Source organism: Lactuca saligna, chromosome 4 (assembly GCF_052625555.1).
Source record: "Lactuca saligna cultivar CGN05327 chromosome 4, ASM5262555v1, whole genome shotgun sequence".
Taxonomy (NCBI): domain Eukaryota; kingdom Viridiplantae; phylum Streptophyta; class Magnoliopsida; order Asterales; family Asteraceae; genus Lactuca; species Lactuca saligna.
The window spans coordinates 149,523,152-149,542,724 of NC_136420.1; the positions used below are offsets into that span (position 1 = coordinate 149,523,152).

General features: G+C 39.2%; 2 non-coding genes across 2 annotated transcripts; both read right to left on the reverse strand.

Moving 5' to 3' along the window:
- Positions 1–10,678: 10,678 nt before the first annotated feature.
- On the reverse strand, positions 10,679–10,785 carry LOC145044676 (small nucleolar RNA R71). Its single transcript, XR_013681621.1, has one exon. It is a non-coding gene; the product is annotated as a small nucleolar RNA R71 (small nucleolar RNA).
- Positions 10,786–19,178: 8,393 nt separating this feature from the next.
- On the reverse strand, positions 19,179–19,285 carry LOC145044678 (small nucleolar RNA R71). Its single transcript, XR_013681623.1, has one exon. It is a non-coding gene; the product is annotated as a small nucleolar RNA R71 (small nucleolar RNA).
- Between the last annotated feature and the right edge of the window lie 288 nt (positions 19,286–19,573).

The following is a 19,573-nucleotide window of genomic DNA, read 5'->3' on the forward strand; positions in this document are numbered from 1 at the left end:
AGTTCTTAACTGAGCTCTTTTGAGGTGTTGAATATTAATCATTCGACATCGTTTGATCCATTCTTGTGTTCTTTGCTTCATTATTATTAATTATCTATTTAGAATCTATCAGTCTTATTAGCACATTATTCTCATCAATTGGTATCAGTGTAGGAGACTGTGTAATTAATACGCATCTCTTCTGTTTGAAGAATCTTTTAGGGTTTTTGCTTTTATCAAATATTCAGAAGCCGTCTTCTTCGATAGTGTCTCTTGTGTTTGATAAAACCCTAAGATCAACTTTACAAGTTTGATTCTAGCAGATATTAATAGAATCTCATCATCTCTCTTGACGACTCTCAAACCAATCCCATCAACATCTCCAACAACATTGGATCCACTACTAGGATTCCCATTCTCTACACTCAAGATTATGAAGTGTGGACGCACCACTTCGAAGACTACGTCGTTGGATATGAAGACAATTGCTATGTTATCTGGGAGGGAATAACATTGGGTCCGTTTGTTCACTCTGGAACGAATAGAACAATCAAGACTCAAAAGGAGTACAACCAACTCTTGGTAGACGCTGGGAAGATTCCTCAGGATGAGAAAGACAAACTTCTATGCAACGTAAAAGCCATGAGAATGATCAAATTCACTTTACAATCTGACACGTTTTGACTAGTTAGTCCTTGTACCACAACAAAAGAAATCTGGGATAGGCTAAAAGAATTATATTCCACTGATGAAGATCTAGAGCACTCAATTCAAACTCTGTTGCTCTCTGAGTTTGATGCTTTCGAACAAAAACCTGAGGAGAAACTCATTCAAGCATTCGATCGGTTCAACCACTTGCTTAGAAAGATGATCAAGCATGGTATTGGAAGGGAAGTGATCGAGCAAAAAGTTACTTTTATGAATGGATTAAGACCCGAATGGATGGAAGTGGTCTCAACTGTGAAGGCACACGAGTAATTTAAAAGTTATTCATTGGCAAAGTTGGTAGGAATTCTCAAATCTCATGAAATCATGGTGTCAAAGGAAGCGAAGGTAGTTTCGGGTGTGGGATCCTTGGATCTTCTTTCTAATGGAAAGAGCATGGTAGAAGAAGAAGAAGAATCGGATATGTCAGAATGCGATCTGACCAGTGAAGAATATGCGATGATGGTTACAAACCCAAAGAAGTTTACTTGGAAGAATTTTCCTGTCAACAAAAATCGAAACTGGCAAGGAAGCTACAGTTTAGAAAAGGCAATAGAAGAAACAAAGAACATTTCTCAAAAGGACGAAGAAAAGAAGTAGAGCAAGCTTGTAGGAGGCTCAGGATATGATTGCAACTACTATCACGACAAGAACCACTTTGCCAAGGATTGCATGCTAAGAAAAATGGCTTAGAAGAAGGATGGTGAAGATGATGAAGCATATTACATGCGTAAGCTGGAGGAGATAAAGAAGAAGAAAGCAACTAACAGTCCTATGAATGATTTTATTGTGTAGGAGAACATATGTGATGATGAGTTTGGTGGAGTACAAGTCTGGTCTACATACTTTGAAGATGAAGAGGTGCGTAAACCAACGCATGGAAGAGAATTTGTGGTGAAAGAAGACCTTGATGGGTTTTGAGCATTCTAACACTTCCTAAGTGTACATGCAACCCTAATAACCTTGAATCTATGTTTTCTCTATATACATGCAAATTTCTTTTTCAAGGTTATTTCCTAACTAGCATGGCATGGGGATTACATAAAACATAAAGAACTAGTAGAAATACATACCTTGTTGTTGCTTGGATTCCTTCAAGACTTTGTGAGCCTAGCACCCCAAATGTTGTGCCTCAAATGCTTCACACAACACCACAAAACTTGGAATAACTTGAGAGAATACTTCTAGCACTCAAAATCGGTTATGCCCTCTCTAGTAACCTTACTAGCACCAATTTCATTAGCCAAAGGGTTCCTTTTATAGTGGTGTCACAATTAGGGTTTCATTAAGAAGACCCATAATTATCATGACTCTTCATTTCTCATGACCCATGGGTTTGTAACTCCCATGGACTATCCATGGAGCTCCAAATGGTTACATCCATAACCTATAAACCATGGATCATTAATCCACCATAAAAGAATTGATGATTGTCATAATCAACCCTTATATATTTAATTAGTCTCACTTTGATCACCAAATTAATACTAGATTAATACTCGATCAAATACTAATTAAATAATACTATTATTAATATATTAGAACTTATAATATATTAATAATCATAAGTACCTTATTCTCTCATTTAGTCTATCTAAGTATTGCAATGCCATGCAACCCAAATGGACCATGCCGGGTCGGGTCAAGTTCATACCAAAGAAAGTTATGGACTTAGACACTATATCCAACAGTCTCCCACTTGGATAAGTCTAATAACTATATCTGCAAATATGACTTCAAAACTCGACTAGCAATCGTAGCTCTTTCAAAGTCTCTCGGAACTGATATGATGATGATACGCCATTTAAGATAAGTGATCATATAATCCTCTGCTCTCATGATATCAGCTGGATAAACACATGGAACATGGTCTTACTTATTGTCTAGCATTTGTTTCTCGATCTCCGATTTGTTTCGACATAGAACTAAATTGAACACATCAATTAGGTTCTAACCGGGCCCGGTACATGGGTCAAAACCAAATCATCAAGAGGCCCAAATATCGCTTCTATTTCTAGAAGGAACAGATAAACTTCGACTGATATGCTTGTACTAACTACTTGTTGAATTACTCACAAAGGCACGTTTTATAACATCGAGTTACCAATGCGTTTTCGTACAAGCCAAATGAATAACCAATTCATAGTCAACAACTCATATATCTAGGTTTGAAGATTTATATGATATTACTGTCTCACGATCACTTGAGATAAATTCCATGAAGTGATACAAGTGAGCGTGGGTTGAATCCAATACTCAGCCCTTATGAGTACTCATGAGTGTTGTAGCAACCATTGCATTGTCCAAAGAACTTTAGACAAATCGTACAAGCCAAATTCATGACAGTCTTAAATCAATACCTACTTCCAAAGTTTGACTGACTGTGGATGGTTTGAATAATATGATATAAACCATAACATAATTATTCTAGAAGTAAAAACATGCAAATTTGAAACATAGTAAACAATCAACATAAGATAGTAACACCTTACTCATAAATAAATAACAACTTTTATTTATCATCAAATGTCAATTACATTTTACAAGTTTCAGGAATCTAATTATTGAAACTAATATCATCCTTCAGCCCAATGCGCCTTGCATGTTGTAAATGCTTAACCCTGCTCAGTCCCTTCGTGAGGGGATCCGCCGAGTTGTCATTTGATGATACCCTCTTTGCCACGAGGAGTCCTTCTTCTATTCTATGTCTGATGAAATGATATTTTCTGTCAATGTGCCTAGATCTCTCGTGATCTCTTGGTTCTTTCGCCAAAGCAACCACACTTTCACTGTCACAGAAAATTTCCATTGGCTCCTTTATAGCTGGTACAACTCCAAGGTCTCCGATGAAGTTCTTTAGCCATATCGCCTCTTTTGCTGCCTCACTTGCTGCTATGTACTCTGATTCACAAGTCGAATCAGCTACTATCTCCTGCTTGGAACTTTTCCAAGTAATGGCTCCTCCATTTAGGATAAAGACCTAGCCTGACTGAGAGCGAAAATTATCCCTATCAATTTGAAAGCTAGCATCACTATATCCTTCCACTCTCAAGTCATCACTGCCTCCGAGGGTAAGGACCCAGTCCTTAGTCTTCCGTAAATACTTAAGAATGTTCTTTACCGCTGTCCAGTGTGCCTTGCCAGGGTTCCCTTGATATCTACTGACCATGCTCAAAGCAAAGGCCACATCAGGGCGAGTACAATTCATAGCATACATGATCGAGCCCACAGCGGAAGCATATGGTATCTGACTCATTTCATCTATCTCAGCCTCTGTACTTGGACTCTGAGTCTTACTTAGTTTGACATTACTCTGGATTGGTAACTCTCCTTTCTTGGAATCTTGCATACTGAACCTCTTCAGTACCTTATCCACATAAGTACTTTGACTAAGTCCAATTAGTCTCTTACTCCTATCTCTCAATATCCTTATCCCTAGGATATAGGCAGCTTCCCCAAGGTCCTTCATAGCAAAACACTTCCCAAGCCAGGCCTTAACCTCCTGCAAAGTTGGGATGTCGTTTCCTATGAGAAGTATGTCATCCACATACAACACCAAGAAGCTAACTATGATCCCACTAGCCCTGACATATACACAAGACTCATCCTCACTCCTAGAAAAGCCAAACTCTTTGACTTTCTCATCAAAGCAAAGATTTCACCTGCGAGATGCTTGTTTCAATCCATAAATGGATTTTTCAAGCTTACACACTCTATTAGGGTACTTTAGATTGACAAAACCCTCTGTCTGATCCATGTAAACATCCTCAGCCAACTTCCCATTAAGGAAAGTGGTTTTGACATCCATTTGCCATATTTCATAGTCATGAAATGCAGCTATGGATAACAACACTCTAATAGACTTAATCTTGGCCACTGGTGAGAAGGTCTCATCATAGTCAACTCCCGGAGTTTGAGTAATGCCCTTCGCAACCAGTCGCACTTTATAAGTGTGTACTTTCCCATCCATGTCGGTCTTCTTCTTGAAGATCAATTTGCACCCAACTGTCTTACGACCTGGTACATTGTCAACCAAGTTCCAAACTTGATTGTCATACATGGACTGAATCTCGCTATCCATAGCTTCCTTCCATTTCGCAGACTCAGGGCCTGCCATGGCTTCCTTATAGTTATTAGGTTCATCCAAATCTATCAGTGTACTATCACTGATAAATGTATCACCTTCAGTGGTGATGTGATAACCATAATAAAATTCAGGTGTGTTCCTCACCCTAGTGGAACGTCTTGGAGGTACAGACTCGTCTATCGGCTCAACAGGAGTTTCCTTCTCAGGTTGGCTGATAGTATTTGAGGTTCCTTCACCACTTGACTCTTGAAGCTCTTCAAGGTCAATTTGCCTCCCACTGTCCCCTTGGCTTATGAATTCTCTATCACGAAAGACTCCTCTTCTTGCTACAAAGACCATATTATCACTGGGTCTGTAGAAGAGGTAACCAAAGGATCTCTGTGGGTAGCCAATGAAAATACACCTCTAGCTTCGGGGCTCAAGCTTGTCATGAGTCTCACGCCTCACAAAAGCTTCACAACCCCAAATCTTGATGTGGTCCAAATTGGGCACTTTCCCAGTCCACATCTCGTGAGTTGTTTTGGCAACCTTTTTAGTAGGGACTAGATTAAGGATATGGGCGGCAGTCTCTAAGGCATACCCCCAGAAAGAGATTGGCAACGAAGCTTGACTCATCATGGAACGAACCATATCTAGCAGGGTTCGATTGCACCTCTCAGCCACACCATTCAAATGTGGTGTCTTGGGAGGTGTCAATTGTGAGACAATCCCACATTCCTTAAGATAGTCAAAGAACTCAATGCTAAGATACTCTCCTCCCCGATCGGATCAGAGCATCTTGATGTTCCTGCCCAATTGATTCTCAACTTCCTGCTTAAACTCTTTGAACTTTTCAAAGGTTTCTGACTTATGCTTGATTAAGTAAATATATCCATATGTACTGTAATCATCAGTAAAAGTCACATAATAACGATTAGCATCTCTTGTAGCAACTCTGAAGAGCCCACACACATCCGTGTGTACAAGGTCCAACAAACCTTCACCCCTATCACATGTACCTGTGAAGGGTGACTGTGTCATTTTTCCAAGTAAACAAGACTCGCAACTATCATCTGACTTGAGGTCAAATGATTCCAAGACTCCAGCCTTTTGGAGTTGGCCTATGCGCTTCTTGCTAACATGTCCAAGACGACAATGCCACAAAGATGCTTTATCCAAGCTATCAGAAGAATCAATATACGACACATTATTTCCTAGATTGTCTACAACATTCACGGCTTCATATACACCATCACAAGGTATTGCTTTAAAGTAAAATACATCATTGTAATAAACATTAATAGCACCATTTTATTATCAAATGAAAATGTAAAACCTTGTTTGTACAAGCCATGAAAGGAAATAATATTTCTCGCCATTTCGGGCAAGTAACAACACTTATTCAAATCTAACATTAACCCATTATTAAGCAATGAAGAATAAACTCCTATCTTGGTAACAGGTGATGCTTTCCTGTTGCCCATGACTAAGTTTATCTTCCCATTCTCCACTTGCTCACTTCTTCTTAGTGCCTGCAAATCAATACAAATGTGAATACCACACCCTGTATCAAGCACCCAAGAATTGGCATTAGATGAGTTGTTAGAGAATATTGTGTAAATACCTGCATGGGTGGGTTTAACCTTCCCACCCTTTACATCTTGCAGATATTTGGTGCAGCTTCGCTTGAAGTGTCCCTTATCTTGGCAATAGAAGCACTGTGCTTCCTTTGGGTTCGAAGAAGGAGTAATGGGACCTTTCTTTGTCCCACTTGAAGAGGAACCATCAAGAGTCTTACCCTTGGTACCCTTTGAAGGGCTTTTCCTCTTCTTACTCTTCCCTTGCCCAATTGCAAGAACAGGGGCTGTTAAAGGAGTAACTGCTTTACCCTTAAGGCCATTTTCAGCTGTCCTTAAGATTCCTTGAAGTTTGCTAAGTGTGAGTTCCTCCTTATTCATATGATAAGTCATACGAAACTGATCATACTTGAAGGTAAGGAATGGAGAATGATGTCAATCGCCAATTCCTCAGGGAAGTCAACATTGAGCTTTAGCAACCGGTCAACGAACCTCTGCATCTTCTGCAAGAAACCGGTGATGGGTTCACCATCCTTCATCCTTGCGGTTATCATGGAGGAAATGATTTCATACCTCTCTTGACGCGCGCTCTGATGGTACCTTTCCATCAGATCTAGGTGCATCTCATAGGGGTAGAAATCTTCATAAGATTTTTGGAGTTCCGGAGTCATTGTGGCCATCATGATGCAGGACACCTTGGTGGCATCCTTCTCATGTGCAATGAACTCCGCAAGCTCTTCTGGAGTAGCAGTGGCTTCATTAACAACCTTAAGCTCCCTATCAAGGACATATTATTTGTCCTCATAGCGGGTAATCATCCTGATGTTTCTGATCCACTCATTGAAGTTGGATCCATCAAAGATGACCTTACCACACAAGTTCATTAGGGAAAAGGAGCCTGTAGGGTTTGAGCCAGCAACGTTATTGGAAGACATCTGGAATAGAAGGAAGATAAGTTTCATTAGATTAAGAGTCCTTAATAAGTCACCCAAATGAGATATTAAGGCTAGGATCCAACAAACTATTTATAGGTGGAAGAGGGATGCCGTAATCCACACTATAAAATATTTGAAGGTAGGTAAATGACAATTTACCAATTTCCACCATAAGAACAAAATATTTTATTATTAGGTTTTATTAGTTTTTGAAACTCCTAGATCTTTTGAGATACATTGAACTTTTCAATGGCATGTTTGAATCTCGAATGTGCCCTCTCAAGTTTGTGACTGAGATGCCGTGGATCACAAACAAGGTGTGAATAACCATACAAATTGACTTGGTACCCTTAACAATATTACCTAATCGATGTGCCGGTTAACCACACACGCTCCACCGATCTATAATAAAGTTAAGTTACCCTTTGCCACTCTTACTAGTCCATGTTAGTGTGCCAATTAACCACGCACGCTCCACTAACGACTTGGTAAGATACAAAGTGTAATTTTATGGGATAGCACCAATTTCACATTTTCCTAAAGTAACTAAGATTGGGAATTTATAATGTATAGTTACTTTATAATTCATTATACTTTTAATGAGAATTTAAAGTCGTATCCTACTCGTTCGGCTAACGACCCTCCACCGATCAAGGAAGCGGTGGGTGAGAGTGGACACCTATTAAGTCACCATTTTATAGGCAACAACCTTATACCCCCCTTATAGACCAGCTTCGTGAATGAGGCCTCCTAACGGTAAGAACGACATATTCTTATACATATCTATATAATAAAATTATAATAATAGTATAAGGGTTGATTTTTAAACCTTTTAAAAAATCTAAGGTTTAATTTGGAATTAAAGTGTAAGACTTTTCAAATTCCAAAACTTGAGGGCAAGAATTGAAACTATTCCAAGTCTCTTCAATTTTGTAAGTTATGAGTTTTATTGGTTCATAAAAATGAAGACTCTTCATTTTATGAAACCTCTTTAGTTCTTTAAACACAAATTAAAGAAGTGACCTTTGGTAATCCATAACTTGAGGACAAGTTATGGACACCATTAATACAATTAAGATAAAGAATTAAACACACATGGTGGTTGATATGTGCATATTTAGTGTGTATTAAGTATAGTTTTTTATTCATATATTAGCTAAATTATCGCATATTATGGACAAAAGGTACTTAAAAGTGTTAAATTATGTTTTTCAGTCCAAAGATGAAGCTCGGAAGCAAAAGGAAGCAGGAGAAGCGGTTAGGAGCTCGAGAATGGAATGAAGAAGAAAAACACTAAAAAAGGCACCTACTCGTCGAGTCAGATAGCCTACTCGACGAGTCCAGTCGAGGAATCAGAAGGATAATGACTCGGAATTCCAGATAGTTATCGCAATACGGGGAATGTGAGAGGGACTCGACGAGTCACCACTTGACTCGACGAGTCGGATCGCTTATTTAAAGATAACTCCACAGATCGATTAAAGGGAATTCTGGGACGATTCAGAAGTGTTTTGCTGCGATTAAGAAGCCAGAAGAACCCTAGAAGTCGACAAAGAAAGCTAGAATTCAATTCCGGGAGTAATTAAGGCACAATTTCATCATTCTACTTATTCTTTTGTTTTGTCAATATGATTAAGCAACTTGAACTTGTTTGTTTGCTGTTATTTACTTTAATTATGAACTATAACCTTTAGACTTCTGTTTGGGGATACAAAGTTGACAATATGGTTTGATTGATTGGTAGGATTAATTCCAAGTTGATGAATTTTTGTTATTTTAGCTTGCTAAAGAACCTTGTGTGTGAATAATAATTAATTTTCTGTTAATAGGACGATAATTGATTAGCATGAACATCTATTGATTATTGACCTCATATGATATGTGACCACTATACTATATGTCTAGGATTAATGAATATGAAACTAGAATTAATAAGAAAATTGAGTAAATTCATGTGCAAGCTTGTAAGATGATCATCAAACAAGAGGTTAATTAAGAATAATAAATTAATTAGCTATTGCAAGTCTAACTTAACTCGAATAATTTATCTAGTAAATCTAATTAAATTAAGCAATTGGCCACTGTTTGAGTTAGTTTATTTGCTAAGGATTAGGGTAGTGAACATGAACCCAATCACTTGAATCGGTAACCAACGAAAGAATTAATCCATTGCACTATTACCTTAAAATCAACCATAGAGTTAACCGAGTTGAACTAAACAGAAGTTCCTTTCCAATTATTGAATCTAGTTAAATTGTTATTTTCTAGTCTTAAATTAGTTATAGTTAGTAAGTTTCTAGTCTTGTAAAACTAGAGAAAAACCCCTATTTCTTAATAAACTTAGATAGAATTAGTTTTTAATTTAATTTGCCGTTCCCTTTGTTCGATACCCTGCTTATTTAGCTATACCACAATTGATAGGTTCATTGCCTTTTGTGTGTTATTTGATAATTAAAGTAGGTTTAAAACTAAGTGAGTTTTACACACATCAAGTTTTTGGCGCCGTTGCTGGGGAACGGTTCTAAAATTAGCATTAAAATTCTAATTCAATCGATCCTTTGTGTAAGATTCATCTTACACAAAGTTAATTTCTGATTAATTTCTGTTTTTTTTAGGTAAAAAAAAAAAGCTGATTTTACCTTGGACTCGCCGAGTGCATTCGCCCAGACTCAGCGAGTACGACACTGAATCAGATTTAATTTTCTTTTGTTCTTTTTTACGCGTTTTGTTTTGCTTTTTTTTGTTTTGTTTGCAGTTGTTCATGACCCGAGGATCTGATACGCCTCTGGTTCCCCCTCTTGAAGATCCGGAAACCGCATTAAGAAGAAACAAAGGCAAAACCGTTGGAGAAACCACTTCTTCAAGGAACTCACCACTCAAAAACCTCAAATCCGTTCAAGAAAAGGAGAAGCAAATCAGGAGCATCCAGTGCATCGTTGACAATCGAAGACCCGATCCAAAAAGACACCGAGTACGAGACCGAGGAAGAAATCGAGCACACATCCGAGTTTGAAGACGATTCAGCCACCGCTATGGCTAATATTGATGAAATCCCCATGGGGGAATGGAAGAAGAGGATGCGTGATGACACCGGCCCAGGACTTGTGCAACCCGCAATTCCCGCTACCGCTACTTTTGAACTAAAGGGCCATATTGTCGCTCAACTCAAGGAGATCCCTTTTCACGGGAGAGATCACGAAGACGCCTATAAGCACTTGGATGAAGTAAATGATGTGGCAGATTACTTCAATGTACCCAATGTGCCTCGCGAGATCCAGCTTCTTCGCATGCTTCCTGTCACATTTAAAGGAGCTGCAAAAGATTCGTTAAAGTCACTCCCTCCCGGATCGGTCACCACATGGGCCAAGATGAAAGAAGTGTTCATAGATCATTTTTGCCCACCTTCCAAGATAGCCAAGCTAAAGAAAGCCATTGCCAACTTCGAGCAACAACCCGGAGAATCTCTTTATGAAGCTTGGGAAAGTTACAAGAGCCTACTTAGAAATTGCCCACACCATGACCTTAATAGCCAACAAGAGGTCTCCATCTTTTATGATGGAGTTAATGTCACCACAAGGCAACTACTCGATTCACAAGGCCCACTCACCAGAAAGCCACCTCCGGAAATAAAGGAATTAATTGAAGAATTCTCCAAGCATTCTAGAGAATACCACAATCCGAGGAACGAAGTGAATCGTGGAGCAGTGAACTCGGTTAACGATAGCATGGCGGCGGTAATAGCTAAACTCGATAGCCTAGACCGAAGAATGACGAAAATGGATCAAACAATCCATGCTATTAGGGTAGGATGCGAAAATTGTGGCGGCCCCTATCCCACCTCACTAAGGATTGTGATCGAGACGAAAATGGAAATAAAAAAGGCTCAAGTATTCTATTCCAGCGGCGATAGATACGATGAAGACTGGAGGAAACCGAAGAAGGAATGGCTCCCATACGAAGAATATAAAAAGGCTAAGGAGGAGAAATACAAACAGAGGGAGAGGGGATTCTATCAAAAGGAAGAGCCGGTGACGGAAAAGAAGGCAAATTTAGAAGATATGCTCACAAGGTTCATAACCGCGTCCGAGAAAAGACACAATGATCACGATGTAGCAATGCAAGAAACCAGAAACATGTTGAGGAATCAGCAAGCATCCATTCTCAACATTGAGAAACAACTGGGACAGCTTGCACATGAAGTGAATGAAAGAAGACCGGGATAACTTCCGAGCAACACCGAACCCAATCCAAGAATGGAGAATGTAAGCGTAATAACCTCCAGCAGTGAAGAAAAATGCACAGAAGCACTAAGGATCTCCAAGAAGAAGGAAGAAAAGGTAGAAGAATCGGAGCCAGCAAAACCCGACCCGACTCGCCGAGTCACTCCATTGGACTCGATGAGTCCATGCGAAATTGAAACACCTGCCATTTCTTCGAAACCTTATAAGCCTCCACTGCCATACCCAACCAAAGCCATGCCTGAAGAAAAAGTAGAAGCATACAGAACCTTCATGAATCATGTTAACGCTCTACAAGTTAATGTGCCATTTGTGGAAACAATACTTCAAACGCCTAAATACTTCAACTTGCTTAAGGGCCTTTTTGCTGCTAAGAAGGATTTTGCTGAAGTCGCAGAAGTATTGATGAGTGAGCTACCTAAAAAGAAGGGTGATCCTGGAAATATTGTGATTCCGTGCCAATATGGTAATAAGGTCTTCACCCGAGCATTAGCTGACTTGGGGGCAAGCATCAATATGATGCCTTTTTCGTTCTATAAGAAGTTGAATTTACCAGAACCAAAACCGATGAATATGAAGATCCATTTGGCGGACAAGACAATAATCCATCCAAAAGGCGTTTGTGAAGATCTCCTTATAAAAGTTGACAAGTTTATTTTCCCAGTAGACTTCGTGGTTGTTGATATGGAAGACGACCCCGAAATTCCAATTATTTTGGGGAGATCCTTCTTGAACACCGCGTGTGCTTTAATTGATATATGTGAGTCTACATTGATATTAAGAGTGGGTGATGAGGCTGTGACGTTTAAAGCTATTCCAGAAATCAAGCAAAAAGAAGAAAAGATTGAAGAGGTCTCAATGATCCAATTGGATGATGAGATATTAGGAAAAGAGCTTGCACGTTTACTAAAAGAGGATCCAAGCAAGTTTCTGATACACTCTGAAGAAGAAGGAGATGTTAACAAGGACTTGGATGAATTAGAAAAGTTACTGGATGGAGCCCACTCAGAAAAAACCCAAAAATTTATGGAATTCGTTTCGACTCGCCGAGTCACTTTAATGGACTCGATGAGTCCAGTCGATTTGGGCAAACACTTGGCTGACTTAGATCTGCCTGTTACTAGTTCTTCACATACCTTGGATTTCAATAATATACATGATTCTTTAGAAGGACAAACAATAGAAGGAGAAAAGGGAAGAAAAGTTCAATACGCCGATGTAGCATGTCTTGATACTGTTCATTTCGAAGATGGGTTAAGCACTGGAACGAACGAAGAGATAAAGGAAAGGAGGGAGGCAGTTGATCACCTATTCACTACTAAACCTAAAGCACGGACCATCATGGAATGGGAAGTAATTAAATTTAAAGAGAAGGAGGTTCAAGAGAAGGTGAAAAAGAAGGGGGTAAAGAAGAAAAAGAGAAAAAGGGAAGCCCAAGCAGCTGAAGATGAGGCAATGAAAAGGAAAAGAGATGCATTAAAAAGGGCTTACAAGAAAAAGATCCATGCTTACAAGACCAAGTACAAATCACAAAAAGTTTGACGTGCCTTCCCGATGCTCGAAGATGACAAAACGTAGATGGGAAGGAGTCTAGCTAATGACTCCTCAAAAAGAAGCGCTTGGCGGGAGGCAACCCGTTATATAGAGTTTGCTTTCTTTTACTTTTTAGTTTTTTTATTTATTTATTTTCCCTTCGTTTTTTTTTTGAATCTTAATCTTCCAAATCATCGGACATGTCTGCTTGAGAGTGTGCATAGGCTAAGTGTGGGGTGAAATGATTTACAATAAATAACAAAATTTTGAAAATTATGCATTTTTTTAAGCGACTCGCCGAGTTGACCATGACTCGACGAGTCCACATGGATTTCAGAAAAAAATTGACTTCGCGACCAGACTCGCCGAGTCTGACCACGACTCGACGAGTCGGTATTATTTACAGAAAAAAAAAATAATTTCGAAATTACTTTTACATTGGGTAAGTAGGGTTTTAACCCTAAGAATCAGTTTTCACAACTATACTCGTCGGGTGCCGTCATTCTCATTCTCTCTCAAGCATTCATCATTCTTCTTCAAGTTTCCTTCAAATTTCTCAAGCCCAATCCAAAAAGGTAACAAATTTCTTCTTGTTTTCTGTTAAGAACATGATTATAAGGCCATCTATGGTAGCAATTGCATGAAAAAACCCGTTTATGAAAAGTACTAAATTTCTAGGGTTTTGATTTTTCATGAATTATGTTGTTTGAATGCTTATTTTGGCCTTAATACATCAATAATAAGTATTTAGACAAAACCCTTGACAAAATTTACAGGTTTTATGGTCCAATTTGCAGCGACCCGTCGACTGACTCGTGCAGTTTGCGCGACTCGTCGAGTCGGGCATGGACTTGACGAGTCCAGTCGAGTGACATATAAAAGACATTTTTTTAATTATATTCTGTGTTTTCTGGGTTTTGTGTATTTGTTTTGCAGAAATCATGTTCAGAAGGGGACAAAGTTCCAGTGGCAACCAAGGGGAGTTTCCATGGCTAAACTTCCCACAAATTGAGTCCGCTTCAACAATGCGGAAATGGAAGAAGAAGCTATCTGATATCAAGAAGAAGGAGGTTTATGTGCCAAACAGGATAGATTGGGAGTGGCTGCAAAGTGTTCGATATGAGGAGGAATTAGCTCCTTACCTTTTGAAGGAGTTTCAACATGAAGGCGAAACAATGGTCTGTGACGGGTGGAGCCGGGTCTTCCGTATTCAAGAGCCGGTTTATTTAGAGCTTTGTTTGGAGTTTTTCTCCACGGTATCTTTCACCGGGGGAGTGGATGTTTATCACCCGGCCAGCTTTTTTTTTTGTCTTGGGGGCGAGTATCGTCAATGCTCTGTGGTGGATCTTGCCTATCGATTAGGGATCTACGATCAACCCTTGGTTTCAACAAACATCTTTCGGGCCTTTTTGGCACAAACCCATATGGTGTTTCCCGAGGGAGTTACTAGTACGGGCTGGTGGAATACTATTGGAAATAAAGTTTATATCCCAAAGTCTGCACAGGAAGGGAGCATCCGATCCCCAACACACCGCCTCATACACCGCCTTATTTCATCCACCATCAATCAAAGAAAAGATGATGACAAGGTTTCCAACCTTGACGTCTTCTATTTATGGAGCATAATTACACCCGGCGTCTTTTGCAACATTCCTTGGTGTTTGGATTCATATCTTTCGGAGGGTGCGGTCAAAGATCACAAAACCTCCCGAATTAATGGTGGGATGTTTGTCACCCGATTGGCTAATTCATTCGGGTTGATGAACCGCGGTGCATGGAACTTCATGACATTGATCCCTACACCTCCGTTCAATCCCATTCTTTTCCGAAGAGCAAGGATAATTAAAGATTATGGTGGTGGCCATTATGCCATCCCGAATGATGACCCCGTTGTTGGTCCCGAAGCACCGGGAAGGAGGGTAAGATCAAGAAGAGAGCGGGATGTGGAGGACGAGCTGCCGGTGATTCCGGTCGAGAATGAAGACGTACCAATGGATTGGTACAATGTGGAGATGAGGCGGCTGCAGGATCAAATGGCGCGGGGGTTGAATTTTAGCAACCAATCTCATATCCGACTTTTCGAGCACTTCAATATCCCACATATTAATGGTGGAAATTACCCATTTATTCCATCTTGGGATGAGGTGATTGGTGCGCGACGAAGTGGAGCCGGAGGAAGTGGAGCCGCGGATGATGAGGAGGACGAAGATTGATTTTTTGTGTTTTAATCAAACAATTTTTTTTTTGTTTTTTTTTTTATTATTTGGTGTGTATGACTTGTTTAAGACTTTATGGTGCTTAATGATTGTATGCTTTAGTTATTTTTTTCAGGATTGGATTAGGATTGTTTGCTTAGGAAGCGTTTAGAGTTATAGCGAATGGATGTTATAACGAGTGAAAGCGAGTCAAGGAAGCGGAACTTTAACGTCAAAGTGTCGAGTCCGGTCCTTAGGGGTATGAGCAATTGAGTCTAATCATGGGGAAGAGTTAGAGAAGTTTTTAGAGGCTGCAACAATTGCAAAATACCAATTTTTTTCGTTCAGTAGCCTACTCATCGAGTGCACTTAACTGACTCGATGAGTCGCCTTGTATTTCCGCATATTCTGAGAAGGGGCGCTGGTACTCGACGAGTCGACCATATGACTCGACGAGTCGTTCATTTTTTATACCGACGGACTGCTGATTTGATGCTGCTACTTGTACCACTTGTTCACTTATTCTTCCATATACATTCTTGAAGATCTTACACTGATTTTCGCGTATTTGGAGCGACCCACACGAGACGAGACACCCAAGGCATGGATGAGATGTTACCATGTCTAAAGTTAATTGAAGTTGGAGCTTAAATGAAAGTGATCAACTTATCCACTGCTATCCTAGGGGAGTTTGTTCCAATTTCCTCTTTAGTTTCTTTTTATGTTTTTATGCATAATATGCAATGAGGGCATTGCATCACATAAGTGTGGGGTAGGGGGTTGGTTACATAATAGTCAATTTAAAAAAAATTGCATACCAAAAGTATTACTTAGGACTTAATTAGAAAATTTTGGTAAAAAATTAGGATTCCATGTTAGTATTATATTTGATGATTGCATGAAGACCCAAATGTTTAGTTGAGCTTATATACGTTCTAGTGAATTTGTGGCTTCCTTATTCCAGTGAAATCATGAGACAAAAACACGACCTTGCTCACGTGAGGAATGCGATATGTATAGCAGCCTAAACCTGAAATGTATCCAGGAAAATTTTTATCGTTAGCCAATAAAGGTTGAGATTGAGTGCCCCTGCTTAAGCATGTAGGGATTTGAGTGACAAAAGTGAGGTATACATGTAAAAAAAAGAGAGAATTACAAGAAAAGTTTTAAGAATTTTGGAGCAAATGAAGTGAAGATCTAAAGATCAAAGTTCTGAATCCAAAAAGTTGAAGATACCAAAAATCAACACAAGTTGGTGAATTCAAAGATATCAAAGATCAAATTATCAAGAAACTGAAGAATTCAAAGAGCTCCATAGTGGTATCGAAAAGTTGTAATTCTAGAATATGTATGCTTGGGTTGCTCAATTAAAAATACCTTGAGGGTAAAGAGGTTTTCTGAGGATGGATTCAGAGGGTTGCATAAAATGAGCATAGTTCGGGGTGAGTGGGCGAATGTTTATGAGGATTGTGAGTATTTGGAGTATGGGGGGTTCTTTAGGAAAAATTGTAGACAAAAATGCATGCGTTGCGGTCTTGGCATAATGACTGGGTTAGATTGGAGTTGTCATACGTAATTCTAATGTGTTCAAATTCAGTTTTGCTTGGGGGCAAGCAAAAGTCAAGTGTGGGGTATTTTGATATGTGCATATTTAGTGTGTATTAAGTATAGTTTTTTATTCATATATTAGCTAAATTATCGCATATTATGGACAAAAGGTACTTAAAAGTGTTAAATTATGTTTTTCAGTCCAAAGATGAAGCTCGGAAGCAAAAGGAAGCAGGAGAAGCGGTTAGGAGCTCGAGAATGGAATGAAGAAGAAAAACACTAAAAAAGGCACCTACTCGTCGAGTCAGATAGCCTACTCGACGAGTCCAGTCGAGGAATCAGAAGGATAATGACTCGGAATTCCAGATAGTTATCGCAATACGGGGAATGTGAGAGGGACTCGACGAGTCACCACTTGACTCGACGAGTCGGATCGCTTATTTAAAGATAACTCCACAGATCGATTAAAGGGAATTCTGGGACGATTCAGAAGTGTTTTGCTGCGATTAAGAAGCCAGAAGAACCCTAGAAGTCGACAAAGAAAGCTAGAATTCAATTCCGGGAGTAATTAAGGCACAATTTCATCATTCTACTTATTCTTTTGTTTTGTCAATATGATTAAGCAACTTGAACTTGTTTGTTTGCTGTTATTTACTTTAATTATGAACTATAACCTTTAGACTTCTGTTTGGGGATACAAAGTTGACAATATGGTTTGATTGATTGGTAGGATTAATTCCAAGTTGATGAATTTTTGTTATTTTAGCTTGCTAAAGAACCTTGTGTGTGAATAATAATTAATTTTCTGTTAATAGGACGATAATTGATTAGCATGAACATCTATTGATTATTGACCTCATATGATATGTGACCACTATACTATATGTCTAGGATTAATGAATATGAAACTAGAATTAATAAGAAAATTGAGTAAATTCATGTGCAAGCTTGTAAGATGATCATCAAACAAGAGGTTAATTAAGAATAATAAATTAATTAGCTATTGCAAGTCTAACTTAACTCGAATAATTTATCTAGTAAATCTAATTAAATTAAGCAATTGGCCACTGTTTGAGTTAGTTTATTTGCTAAGGATTAGGGTAGTGAACATGAACCCAATCACTTGAATCGGTAACCAACGAAAGAATTAATCCATTGCACTATTACCTTAAAATCAACCATAGAGTTAACCGAGTTGAACTAAACAGAAGTTCCTTTCCAATTATTGAATCTAGTTAAATTGTTATTTTCTAGTCTTAAATTAGTTATAGTTAGTAAGTTTCTAGTCTTGTAAAACTAGAGAAAAACCCCTATTTCTTAATAAACTTAGATAGAATTAGTTTTTAATTTAATTTGCCGTTCCCTTTGTTCGATACCCTGCTTATTTAGCTATACCACAATTGATAGGTTCATTGCCTTTTGTGTGTTATTTGATAATTAAAGTAGGTTTAAAACTAAGTGAGTTTTACACACATCAAGGTTTTGGCGCCGTTGCCGGGGAACGGTTCTAAAATTAGCATTAAAATTCTAATTCAATCGATCCTTTGTGTAAGATTCATCTTACACAAAGTTAATTTCTGATTAATTTCTGTTTTTTTTAGGTAAAAAAAAAAAGCTGATTTTACCTTGGACTCGCCGAGTGCATTCGCCCAGACTCAGCGAGTACGACACTGAATCAGATTTAATTTTCTTTTGTTCTTTTTTACGCGTTTTGTTTTGCTTTTTTTTGTTTTGTTTGCAGTTGTTCATGACCCGAGGATCTGATACGCCTCTGGTTCCCCCTCTTGAAGATCCGGAAACCGCATTAAGAAGAAACAAAGGCAAAACCGTTGGAGAAACCACTTCTTCAAGGAACTCACCACTCAAAAACCTCAAATCCGTTCAAGAAAAGGAGAAGCAAATCAGGAGCATCCAGTGCATCGTTGACAATCGAAGACCCGATCCAAAAAGACACCGAGTACGAGACCGAGGAAGAAATCGAGCACACATCCGAGTTTGAAGACGATTCAGCCACCGCTATGGCTAATATTGATGAAATCCCCATGGGGGAATGGAAGAAGAGGATGCGTGATGACACCGGCCCAGGACTTGTGCAACCCGCAATTCCCGCTACCGCTACTTTTGAACTAAAGGGCCATATTGTCGCTCAACTCAAGGAGATCCCTTTTCACGGGAGAGATCACGAAGACGCCTATAAGCACTTGGATGAAGTAAATGATGTGGCAGATTACTTCAATGTACCCAATGTGCCTCGCGAGATCCAGCTTCTTCGCATGCTTCCTGTCACATTTAAAGGAGCTGCAAAAGATTCGTTAAAGTCACTCCCTCCCGGATCGGTCACCACATGGGCCAAGATGAAAGAAGTGTTCATAGATCATTTTTGCCCACCTTCCAAGATAGCCAAGCTAAAGAAAGCCATTGCCAACTTCGAGCAACAACCCGGAGAATCTCTTTATGAAGCTTGGGAAAGTTACAAGAGCCTACTTAGAAATTGCCCACACCATGACCTTAATAGCCAACAAGAGGTCTCCATCTTTTATGATGGAGTTAATGTCACCACAAGGCAACTACTCGATTCACAAGGCCCACTCACCAGAAAGCCACCTCCGGAAATAAAGGAATTAATTGAAGAATTCTCCAAGCATTCTAGAGAATACCACAATCCGAGGAACGAAGTGAATCGTGGAGCAGTGAACTCGGTTAACGATAGCATGGCGGCGGTAATAGCTAAACTCGATAGCCTAGACCGAAGAATGACGAAAATGGATCAAACAATCCATGCTATTAGGGTAGGATG